Source organism: Mustela nivalis, assembly GCF_964662115.1.
Source record: "Mustela nivalis genome assembly, chromosome: 15".
In the NCBI taxonomy this organism is placed as follows: domain Eukaryota; kingdom Metazoa; phylum Chordata; class Mammalia; order Carnivora; family Mustelidae; genus Mustela; species Mustela nivalis.
Window position 1 is genome coordinate 88,202,186 of NC_139034.1, and position 12,466 is coordinate 88,214,651.

Here is a 12,466-nt window from a genome sequence, read left to right on the forward strand (position 1 = left end):
TTAACAAGTCCAGGCCAGTCTTTAGGAAACTCCGACACATACATTTGGCGCCGTCTCCCTTTCTGCAGCCACACAGCAGTCCGGCTGCCGTCACAGATGTGCTGGTGCTGGAGACAGTGTGGGGCACGGGGGGTCGGGGGCAGCCGGGGCCGTGCACCCCCTGCCCACCGCACCTTCATCTCCGCATCCTGAGGGTGAGGCTGTGCACACGCGGCTCACACACCTTCACACACTCTCCCCCTGCTGCACGCCCATGCGTTTTCACGCTCACACACCTCACATGTTCACTCGCTCACACATTCACACACACATCGGCACACTCATACACATTCTGGCACAACTGCACATTTTATACACACTTGCACAGCTGCACACTTACACACCTCACACACTCGCACTCGCACATCTGCATGCACACACCTGCTCACACTCTCTTACACACACACAGTCACACGCCGGTGCTGCTTGAGTTGAAGTGCTCGCATCACCTGCCCTCTCAGCCGACCGGCCCCACGAGTGCGTTCCTGCCCCAGATAACCCCCTGCTCCCAACAAGCAAACAGAAAACTGGTTACTGTTGCAGAGGTGAATTCGCGGGAACCATTCAGTTGGATACCGCCTGGGATCAGCTGTGCTGCGGGCTTTACCACAAAGAAAAGGCAGGAGTCAGGAGGAGAGCCAGACGGAGGCCGCGACGGGCCGCACCGGGTTCGGCCCGAGGAGGGGAGGCTGCCGCCCGCCGTCAGGAAACACAGACGCGCTCCGCACGCAGCACGGGCGCGGGGTCTGTGCCGTGGGCTGGGCTTCCTACCAGGGACGGGTCAGCCCGCGGCACGGGGGACAAGGGCCACCCCGGGTCGTCCACGGGGAGGTCTGCTGCAGGGTTCCTGCCCGGCTCCCAGCTTGCTGCGCGGTGGGCAAGGAAAGGCAAATCCCCGCTCAGTCTCCACCTGAGGGTCTGGGGCCAACGGGAGCCCTGCCCTCCCGACCTCGGCCTGTCGTCCGCCACCACAGCCCTGCAGGTGCGCGGGCACCTGTCGCTTACCTGCGCCGGGCGTACATGCTGCTCCTCACGCTAGGCCCACAGGAAGGCCCCCCCACGAGAGCCCGCACGGCTCACCGATCTCCGGCGTCAAGCCTTCCCTAGAAGAGAAATGCAGTGTCCCCACCTGGGAGCAGACACATGTTTTTCCTTGGTCTTTTCCCTTCTGCCCTTCTTAGACAACCTGTGTTCTAGACGAACCCATCTCACACAGGGAAAAGCCAGTTATTAGGAACTAGACAAGCCCTCCAGGTGTGTCCGGAGAGGGCGTCGGCCACCCCACCACCGGATCAGCCACCTCCCAGCCTGCGTGTCTCCCGTTGGCCACGGTGGGCTCGGTGGTGACAAGGCAGCACCCAAGCCGCCGTGGGCATGAGGACGGAGCCGAGTGTGCAAGGGGGGGTCTTCTTGACCTGCTGGTGGGGACAGGCGAGCCGGCCAGGAGGCCGGGAACAGGACTGCAGGGGAGTCACAGGTCACCGTCTCAAAACTGGATCCAGTTGGGGTCCAAAGGTTGGTCATAAGCGGAGGGGAAAATCCTCACCTTAAGTTTCCGCACCAGGACCTGAGCCGAGGTGGGCCCCACGTGACTGCTTGTGGCGTGGACGAGCAGGTTGTCTGTGGACCATCTTTCTGCCTCGAGGCTGGACGCAGGAAGCGTGGGGCAGGAACAGCTCGTCCACAGGGATAGTTTCGAGAAATGACCTCAGAGTCACTCACAAATTGAACATCACCCCTGGGTCTGCGCCCCAACTCCACCCCAGTGCTAGTCCCCCGTGGGACCTCAAAAGATATAAGCAGTAGGCACCTAGTTCAAACTGGCTTAAGAGAGAATGCACTGGCTCGGGTGCCTGGAAAGTCTGGCATCAGGCATGGTGGGATCAGGCACAGGAAAGGCTTCCTGGGGGAAACTGCGTGCTCCTGTGAAAAGGAGGGGTGCAGACACTGGCCAGGAGAAAGGGTCCTGTGATCCCCCTGAGACTCTACCCGGCGGCCTGCCCTCCTGTCCTTTCCTTGGTCTACTTGAGCAGAAGCCGTCGCTGTGATTCTCAGAAGTAAAAGAACCTCACAATTCCAACCCACACAGTCATGGGATTAACCAAAATTTGCGATTCTAACACACCAGAGAGTGGCGATGGGGCCTCATCATAGAAAGAGGTGAGGTCGGTTAAGAAAATTCAGCCATGATCTTCTCGTTCTAGCTCTTAGCCAAAAGGCTGAGAAGGCTTCAGTCATGATCTTTTTGAAGAAAACCCTCTTCCTAATTTTTTTACAGAGGTATTTATTTTTTTTCAAACATGGAAATAGACCTGGTCAGTGGGGTTAATTTATCAAAACATTCTGGGACAGACAGAGTATTTGTAATTAAGCATTGAAATCCAACCCATAAACACGCAAGTAAATACCGAACTGGTGTGAAGTGTGGGTTTGGCCTCGCCCGCAGTCCCCTGCGGGCACTAGCCGTCCCAAAGCAGGTGAGTGTGAGGACCCCCCTTGGAGCCCAGAGTCACCTCCAGAATCAAGAACTGTAGAAACACCACCTTTTATCCATTTTGTGTAAAGTGTGAACACAATCGCGGCTCCAATATTTGTGTTGTACCTTCCACAAAATGCTGTCTATTTTCTGCCTTTTCGGTGCACAGGCAATTGTGACATTCTTACGCCACTCTAGGTAAGTGAATTTTGTGAGGACTTCATCCTCTGGGTTCAAACACACTGCATTTCCTGGTAAAATTTTATTTTGCAATTATTACACTTTTTAAAATTTTTTCATGCCATAAGATGTGAAGTCCAAAATATTTATGTTTCTGATTGTCAGTCTTCCCTTCTTCAAGATGTCGAAGTGAAAACAAAATAGACAACTCATTTTGTTGAGTCAATACAGGCGTATTATCACAGCGAGATTATAATTCGGCCGCACAATACCTGCATTTTCAGAGCACAGCACGGGAGCCGGGAGGTGCTCGGCGGCGCAGCAGGTAGCTAACGTCAATAAACTAGCCCAGATTTGTGCTCCGGCGACAGAGCAGGGGGCGGACTGCAGCCTACAAAAGTTGATGAAAAGCGGAGCTAAGGTCAAAGCCACCCGAACCCACTCGCAGCTGGGGAGCGGTGTGGGCAGATCCGCAGGAAGGGACTCCTCTGTCGGGGCCGCGGCTCCATCAGGACACCCGGGGTCATCCAGGGCAGAGACACATGGACCCCCGGTGACCAGCTCTGTCTGCAGCGGGGACATCCCAACACCGGCCGGCCACCGCCCTCTCCTCAGCGCCCTCCACCGCCACCTCCCAGCCCTGGACCTCCTCTTCCTCCTCCTCCTGCCTCCTTCCTCATCCCTCCTCCTCCTCTGTGCCGGCGTCTCTCCGCACCGCGCTCTCAGCGTTCTGACAGTCTCTTCTCTAGAGACAATTTCATAACAAAATAGACCAGATCTCAGTCACACACAAGTAACAACTCTGACGGTATTTAAGCACTTCTGAAGCCACTGAATATACGTACAATCTGAATGTAAATGTCTGTTTCGGCTCCCAGAAGCACTGTCTCCACTTAAAGACGCCAAGTTCCCTACAATGAGTCGATAGCAGATCCCAAAATACAGAACAATTTGCTGGTTGCCTACCACGCGCGACTTGAAGACTTTGGGTGTGTGGCTGACTCTCGGGCGAAAACACAGACACACTCTCCCGCCCCGTGCCCAGCACCGTCCTGCAGGACAAGGCTGTGCGCCCGTCCCTGTCGCCGGAGGAGCTACCAGATGTGGGACTCGGGACAGCACAGTTTTCGAGGCTGGGGGCCGTCCTCACAGTGTTTCCTGGAAAGAGCCCCTCAGCACGTTTCATGCAGGAAAGCAACTCACTCCCACCGGCTCCGCCCCCGCGGGGACTCCCACCCGCTGCCGTCCAGCCATGGCTGGGGACACGTGGTGGCTGGTAGCGCCCGTGCCGTGGCCTGAGAGCCCAGCAGGTGCCGGCCCAGCCTGGGAGGAGGACGCGCACCCCTCCACCCCATCCCCCTGGTGATGCGGTCGTGGGGCTGGAGGGACCTTCTGACACACAAGTGTCGTCCCACCGTGGTGACACGGAAGAACGCGTGTCTCTTCCGTCGGAAACCAGACACACCAGAGGCCTGCCGCTTCCACACGTGGCCCAACGGCTCCTCGGCCCTGGAGCCCACGGCGGGTGACGGTGGACAAGGCCAGTGCCTCACGTCCATCACGGGCTGTCGGACTCACCCAGGTGGCGGTCACGGGCGCTGGTGCCATGACCACCAGTACCCGAGCACGGCGAGGCGTCAGCCACACGCACACCTCCTCCCTCCCCTCCGGCCCTCCCGTCCTCACGCCCAAGAGCCCACCTCTGACCCCACACCTGCCGAGGACTCGCCTCTTCCCCAGGGCGCAGGTGGACAGGTCTGGAGGCCGAGAAGTGGGTCAGGATGTCCGTGTCCATCATTCTTAGGTGATTGAAAACCCCAAAATGCAGTGGCCTGGGTTTCAGGTCTCTTCAAACGTGTTGCCACCCCCCATCCCAGGGCCCTGACCGCAGGGGAGCCTGCAGGCAGACCACCGGCCCCCACTCCGGGCCCAGTCTGCCTCTTATCACTGGTGACTTGGAACCCCCAGGCCTGGGCGCTACCGCACACAGAGTGGGGCCGTGACCACGGTGTGAGCGCCAGCCCCCCTGCTTCCCCGGGCGCCCAGGCCAAGACCAGCCTGCATGTGTGTCCCTGGCACCCAGCAGTCCCACTGGACCTGCAAGGCCTAGCAAGCATGTCCCCACCAAGGCCAATGCTGGCCTCTCCTGCCTTCGCCCCCAAAACCCTGAGTCCACTTAGAACAGGCCTCTGACCTGGGTCTGGCCACAAGGAAATGGGTCCCGGGGGTCACAGAGGCCCTGCTGGGCTGTAGTGGCTCACTGGCCTGTCCCCACATGGGCCCCATGTAGGGTATCTGCCCTTTCCCATCAGACGTGCGTTCCAGGAACAGGCCCCCTGACGGCTCCCGCCAGGCCGGAGAGGGGCGGCTCACCCACGAGCAGCATCCTGACTTCGCAGGTGCTTGGTTCAGAGCCCTGGTCCCTTTCTTCACACGGACTCTGCTCCGGCTCCCATAGACAGGGTGTCACCCTGAAGCAGGCTGGGGACACTCACGGTGGAAGGGCTTCTGAAGAGGGTCCCGGGGACGCAGGGCAGGGCCAGCCAGAGGAAGGGACGGAGGGGCTCTTCGGGTCGTCCTGACTTGGTGGCTTGACTGCGAGCTCCCAAGTGACCATTTGCTATTTCCTCTGGAAAGGTCTGCTAGGGCTACTCCATCAACGGCTCCCAGGGCCACACCGGGCAGTGTGCAGCCTCCACAGCCGAGGTCTCACTGTGCCGGTCAGGCCACCAAACAGGTACAGGAGACTTGAGCCCCCAGTACCCTCCCTCGTCGAGGGACCCATAGAAGCCACGAAGCTGCAAAGGGCCCTTGTCCCATGGGGCCCCAGCACGAGGCTCTCCTCTGCTCCAGATCTGTGGCCACAGGACAAGAGGCAAGTCTCCTTCAGAGTTCTCTGCCCCCCCAGAGCCTGCCCCTCCCCTGGGCTCCCTCCCCTGTGTCCCTGGGCCGCCCCTGGCCTCAGGAAGGAGCATTCATGTTCCAGATGGCCAAAGAGAGGAGGCCTGGGCTTGGCCCAGGGCTCTGTGCCCCCGAGACCCCGACAACTGCACTGATGCCCTGAGGGCCACGCCTAGCCTTGGCCCAGGGCTCTGTGCCCCCGAGACCCCGACAACTGCACTGATGCCCTGAGGGCCACGCCTGGGCCCAAAGCGGCCTCCCCTAGTTCCGTGCACAGCCTGACACTCCCGAGATGGGCCCGTGTCCACCGCACCCACAGCCCCGGCACCTGGGTCTCGTCTGCCTGCAAGGCCTCATCCCTGCACAGCCCGTCGTGCGTGGTGCTCTGTCCGCGGGGCCTCCCAGCGTCTTCCGGAAGATTCTGGCCGCAGGCCGGCGTTTACCGACTTGTGGGCAAATTCCACAGGGTGCACGCGTTTCCCAGCTGGGGCGGGACAGCCTGCTGTGTGAGCTCCCGTTCCGGTCCTCCGGCCCGGCCTGTGCTGCGACACACGGGCACTCGCTCCCCGCATGCGTGGTGATTTCACGTTCGCCGTGAGAGGAGAGCCCGGGCCCACGGAGGCCGTGGAGATGCCGCCCTCCGTGGAAATGCACACGCGGCAGCAGATGGCCTAGGTTGTGCTCGCACAACAGACAGGGACTCCTGGTTGCTGTAAGCGCTGTTTTCCCAAATTCTCCACGTGGAAGGCGCAGCACCCTGACTCAGGGCACGTGGGAGTGCAGAAAGGCCCTGGCGCAGGGGAGGGTCCAAACACCAGCTCCCATGGGGCTGCTTCCCCATAACACGACTTCAGAGAGCAGGAGAGACCCCCCGCCCCAAGTCCCAAACCCCCACTGCGCGGGCCCAGCCTACCCCTCCCTGCAGGGCACCCACTGGTTGGTTGGAGGAGGGGGAGTTCTCCAGAACTGCACTTTGAAGCGGGAGCTCCCCCGGGGCTGGAAGATGTGGACTGTTTCCTGGGGCCGTCCTCACAGGGACCAGTCCGGGCTGAGCCTCCTGAGCCTCCAAGCCTGAACAATGAGCCCCGAGATCACAGTGTGGGTCCCAGGGGAGAAGTTAGAAAATCGGAATCAGAACAAATTGCCACCACGTGTGACTTCATAGGAAGAGCCTCTGACTGATGGGGGCTCCGGGGGCCAGATGTGGGACCAGGTGAACTATGACGACAATAGATTATGTCCCACAAGACACAGTGAACAGTCGAGAGCTTGGACCGGCACAGACACGTAATCGATACGCAAGGGGACGCACGGCTGCAGCGGCGGGTGACTTGTCACCATAGAGCGGCAGGTGTGGACGGACGGAAGGCCGCACCCAGGCGCCGGCCCGCGGTAGGTGCAGAAGGCAGGAATACTGATGAGGCCAAAATCGGTGAGTGAGAATAGAGTGGGAAACAGGCTACTTGCCTTGTCCCCAAATACCTTCCCACAAACACTTCCTAGTTACAAAAGGGAAAACCACAAGCCCCCCATGGAGGAAGCTGGCAGGGCCCTGAGCCCCTGACCCAAGCTGCCCTCTCGGGTGCCTAGTGGCTCCCGTGGGTGCCCGAGGAGGACCCAGCACCAGCACCCCCACAGGGTGCCCCGAGGAGGACCCAGCACCAGCACCCCCACAGGGTGTCCCGAGGAGGACCCAGCACCAGCACCCCCACAGGGTGCCCCGAGGAGGACCCAGCACCAGCACCCCCACAGGGTGCCCCGAGGAGGACCCAGCACCAGCACCCCCACAGGGTGCCCCGAGGAGGACCCAGCACCAGCACCCCCACAGGGTGTCCCGAGGAGGACCCAGCACCAGCACCCCCACAGGGTGCCCCGAGGAGGACCCAGCACCAGCACCCCCACAGGGTGTCCCGAGGAGGACCCAGCACCAGCACCCCCACAGGGTGCCCCGAGGAGGACCCAGCACCAGCACCCCCACAGGGTGTCCCGAGGAGGACCCAGCACCAGCACCCCCACAGGGTGCCCCGAGGAGGACCCAGCACTGCTTCTGGGCATTCTGGCCTAAAATGCAAGCTCTCGACTTGTTCAAGAGGAAAGCTCGGGCAAACCCAGCAGAGCAACGGGTGGGACTTCCCGGCTAGGATCCTGCGAAGCCGGCAAAGCCCTTAAAGACAAACGTGGCCGGAGGAACGGTCTCAGATCGCAGAGCCCCGGGGAGACAAGCAGGTGCGCGGCCCAAGCTCAGCTCGTAGACCAGAAAAGGGACATTTGTGGGGAAGCGGGCAACCTTTCGGTAAGGCCCACAGGTCACCTAGGAAGAACTCGGCAGGGCCGGCTTCCTGCCTCTGACCTCGAGCTGGGGTCTGTGACTGCTCACGTCTGGGGAAGCCGTGAGGAAGGTCGGCGGGAAGGCTTTGTTTCCGCAACCATTTTGTAGAGTAAATTACTTCAGAACAAAACGTTACAAAATAAAGCAGGGGTGCTGGTGAATGGGCGTTCCCTCCCACGACTTGCCCTGACCACGGGAGCTGCCCACAGCGCGTCCCAGCGTGGGGACACCTGAGTCCCTGCGGCTCGGCCCAGGCCTGCGCTCCAGGAACCTGGGAGGCCTCCGCCAGGTCCCCTCGGCCTCTGTCACCCGCTCACCCAGCGCCGTCCAGCACCTGCCCCAGATCTCCCGCTCTCCCCGTGGACACTAGGACCCTGCCTCCCACGCAGATGGGGACTTTCCCGGGAGACCACAAGAGACCCTGCGTTGCTTCCTGCATCTCTGACGGAGCCCCGTGTCCATGCGGGCAGGCCCAGTGCTGTCCCGCAAACTCCGGCCGACAGCGGCGGGATGCGAGCCCCATGCCCTCTCTTCTAGGCCTTGTCTTTCTGGTTTTGCACGTGGTTTTAAGGGTCACTGGACTCCAGCGTAAGGGAGAGGGAGGCCTTTTCTATGGGCCCTGGAACTTCTGTCAACGAGGGTCATGTGCTCCCAGAGCTGCCCTTGGCCGCTCTGGCTGAGTCACACGCACAGCCTTGTTGGTCGGTACGCCGGGAGGCGGAGGGCTCTCCCCTCTGTCCGAGGGTGAGGGAGCTGTGTGGGTGTTCCCTCGGGCCCAGCACAGTGCCGGGCCCTGGGGCCGGTGGGGGTGCCGGGTTGGGGCGTAGGGTCTGTGTACCACCTGTGGCAGACCCCCTGCAAACCACTGTGGGCACCCCGAGGCGGGACAATGCAGCCGTCAAATCCACCAAGGAGACGGTCTTTTGCAGTCACAGAGTGAGGGCACAAGTAGGAGTGCGTGCGTCGCCGTCCGGCCCCAGCCGAGCGGTCGGCTCCCTGATGCTGTCCCCTGCCCCAGCTGAGCGGTCGGCTCCCTGATGCTGTCCCCTGCCCCAGCCGAGCGGTCGGCTCCCTGATGCTGTCCCCTGCCCCAGCCGAGCGGTCGGCTCCCTGATGCTGTCCCCTGCCCCAGCTGAGCGGTCGGCTCCCTGATGCTGTCCCCTGCCCCAGCTGAGCGGTCGGCTCCCTGATGCTGTCCCCTGCAAGCCCCCGTAACAGGCGCCGCCGCAAACCTCGGCCTCGTGTTAACATCAGCACGAACAGAACACAGCACAGGTCACGTGCACACGCAGTGTATAAACGCGTGTACAAGGTAACACGCACGCAGAACGGGCACGCACACTCACGCCCACGTGTTCCGTGCCCCACGCAGACATCAGTGTAACGTGCAAACACGGCATGGCGTGCGTGGAGGCAAGCGTGATGCACCGTGGCAAACATCAGTGTGCACACACATGAATGTACGACACGCATGAACACCCACACAAGATGCTGTGCTGCGCACGTGGCACGTGTGTAATAGCCCGACAGGTCCTGAGTGTGTGGGCATGTGTGTAGCAGGCAGACGACACGTGCATGACGTCCGTGCGTGGTACGTCTGCAACACACGTGTGTCAGGTCACACGCACGCATGACCGTGCACCTGCCCAGCACGCGCCATGCACACACAGGGTTACAAGGCACCTGCAGCGCGGAGCTTGGCGCTGACACCACCGCTGCATTTTCACAAAGGAGGCCACACGCACCGCCACTCTGCTTTCTGAGTTAGAAAGTGGTTGGTTTGCTGAGTATCCACTTTGGAAGCCTTCTCCCATTTTGGAATGTTCCAGGCATGCCTCTGCTTTCCCATGCACGTGTGCGAGTGCTGGGCCCACCGGGGGGGACCAGCCTCCTGGCCCCGCTCACGTGGACGCCCCTGAGTGCCGTCCCCCCCCAACTCCCGCCCCCGCTAGAAGCTTCCCTGGGTCATTGTCCCTGTGCCTGTGGGTTTCCAAGAGCCCGCCCTCCCCTAGGGGCCCCTCCCACACACGCCTGGCGCCAGGCTTCTCTTTCTGGAAGTCACAAAGCCTTCTGCTGGAAAGGGAGCAGGCAGTCCCAGCCCCGCCAGAATGAATGGCCCCTGTTAGCACTTGCAGCAAGGGCTCTGTGCTGCGGCCAAGGAGCGTAATAAGTGTGTCGTGAAAGGAAAATAGTTTTAATTAAAGCTTCTGAGAACAGTGCCAAGAAAACCAAGGCTGGAACAGGCCTGGGACCGGGGGCTCACACCACACCTGCTTCTGCGACGGGCGAGCAGAGTCGGGCGGGGGATGGCCACAGGGCTGGCCGGATGCGGGGGGCATGGCCCCCTCCGGCTCCCCCCGTGACCCTTGAAAGGGATCAGAGACCGGGGTTCGTCAGGGGGAGTGTCCCTGAGCTCCATTCATGGCCAAAGTGGTTCCACCTTCTCCCGTGTTCCCTCCTTGGTACCCAAGTGGGGAACGTCCTCTCGGCCGCGCGCTTTTCTGCCCCGAGCGGTTCAGCTGCGCCCTCCCGGCCGGCACGTCCCCGCGAGGCCGTGCTGCTTCTGAAGCTGGGGTCGCCCGGAGTCGGGGTGTGCCCTGCAGGTGGTAACTGGGGCCGCGGCGACCCCAGGGAAACCTCCAGGGCTCTCCTCCTTCCTTTCTTTCAGAGACTCAGGCCTCCGGCCTCCGTGGAAGGACCTAGGGGACATCCGTCCACTACCCACAGATGCTGTGCGAGTTAACAAGAAAATTCTGGAGAAGGAACGGGGATGGGGGATGGGGGGGCCTTCTGTGGGCTGTGAGGTGGCAGCCGCACTTCCCAGTGGAACCAGGAAGATGCCGGGGCTCTGCTCACCGTGGGCCTGAGACCCCGAGAATCGGCGCGGAAACCAGCGAGTCTGCCCCGCCGGGACTCGTGCCGCAGGAAGACGTGCTGGCCCCGCCGCCGCTCCGGCCAGAGGAGCACCGTGGCCGTGGGGGGTCGGCGCCCTGCCCTCAGCCACGTTCAGATCCCCTCCTGGCTCGACGTTCGCCGAAACCTTCTGCCGGGCTCACCCGATCCCAGGCTGCCTCTGACGACTTCAGCCGCCTTCCTGTAATGAACTTTGAAAGACCCGGAGCATATTGGTAAAATCCAGCCCTGCTCACATCCTCGCGACTGTCAACAGCCTCCCCAGTTACAGGAGGGGGTCCCGACCCCTCGCACCTGGTAATTAAAATTGCTAATCACCAGCAATTATCCAGTGGGGCTGTAGAGGGAGAGGAACTGTTTGACCCTTTGCCCACAGCGGGAACAATGTTTGCTGTCCGTCCGGCGCCCGGCAGAGCCGTCCCAGCCTCTGCCTATTAAGTGCCACTAATAGGAAACATCTGCGGGGCCGTCGGGGCCCAGGTCCGCGCACAGGTGCCGGCGCGAGGCTGCCAAAGCAGGGCCGGGCAGGAGCGTCCGCCAATCAGCCGCAGCCCGGATCAGGCCCCGGCCCGCTGGGAGGGACGCGCGACGCAGCCCTTTGTCACGAAGGGCCGCTTGGTCAAAGCGCTGGGTGGGGATTTTTTCTGTCGTCTCTTTAATGAGGCTTCTCCCTGCTCAAGAAGTGAAGGATGTCGGGGAGCCTTTCATTGTGCAGGGGGGCGGGGCTTTCTGCCGTCCTCCTGGGAGGGCCGGGGCTTGTTTGCTGGGCCTGGCTGGGACCAGCTGCTGGGGGGGCCCGCAACTACTTCAGGCTCCCGAAGGGCATCGTCCCGAGCCCCTGGGTCCCCGCGGAGGCCCCGTCCTGCAGGCACACACCCGCCCCGCTCTCTCCTCTTTGCCGTTTGAGGATGAAATGGTCCCGGAGGAGAGGCACCTGCTCTGAGCGGCTTTGGACAGAAAGTCTGCACGACACGCAGATTTAAAGGACCCAGATTCGCTCGCTGGCAGGGAGGAGGCACATGCAAGGGGGTTTCGGGGAGGCCAGGCGCAGTGATGGGAAAGTCTGTGCCATGGCTCCCCTTTGGTCCTTTACGAAAACGTAAAGTCGTGTGAATTTTAAATCATGCATTCTGAAGAAAATCTAAAAATAAAATAAATAAAACGAACTTCTTTACCCTGAGTCAAGGGTAAAGAACCCTCGGTTCTCCACTTACACGCTTCATAGCGGTCTCCCCCCCACACTGGGGGTCAGAGACCGCCCCAGGCTCTCTGCAGAGTGTGGCCATCAACCCCAGCACCTTCTCAGGGGGTCGGTGGGGTCAGAGCTGGTTTCTCGCCAACACTAGGCTGCTCCTGGACTTTTCACCGTGTGGATGCGCACACACAAGCGTCCCCAGAGCACAGGCAGGTCAACGTGGGGAGCCTCCGCGCGAACCAGGGGCGCCCAACGGTACCACGTTGTCACGGGGTGGACCACCAGCCGCTCCGATGGGCAAGAAAAATGCCTGTTTCAGTTCAGAATGTGCTTGATGAGGCAGTAAAAAGTATGATTTTATTCACTCTTGACCCGCAAGGACACGGGCTGGCCTCCTCGGTGTGAAACCAGCGGCGCCGGCTCCTGGCTTCAG

General features: G+C 61.3%; 1 long non-coding RNA gene across 1 annotated transcript in view; it reads right to left on the reverse strand.

The window, feature by feature from the left end:
• Positions 1-768: 768 nt before the first annotated feature.
• LOC309849012 overlaps positions 769-12,466 on the reverse strand; it is a 32,465-nt gene continuing 20,767 nt past the window's right edge. Inside the window, exons 3-4 of the long non-coding RNA XR_014303411.1 lie at positions 1,586-1,685; positions 769-1,142 (exon numbers count right to left, since the gene is read on the reverse strand). This is a non-coding gene — a long non-coding RNA (uncharacterized lncRNA). The remainder of the gene's footprint in view (positions 1,143-1,585; positions 1,686-12,466) is intronic.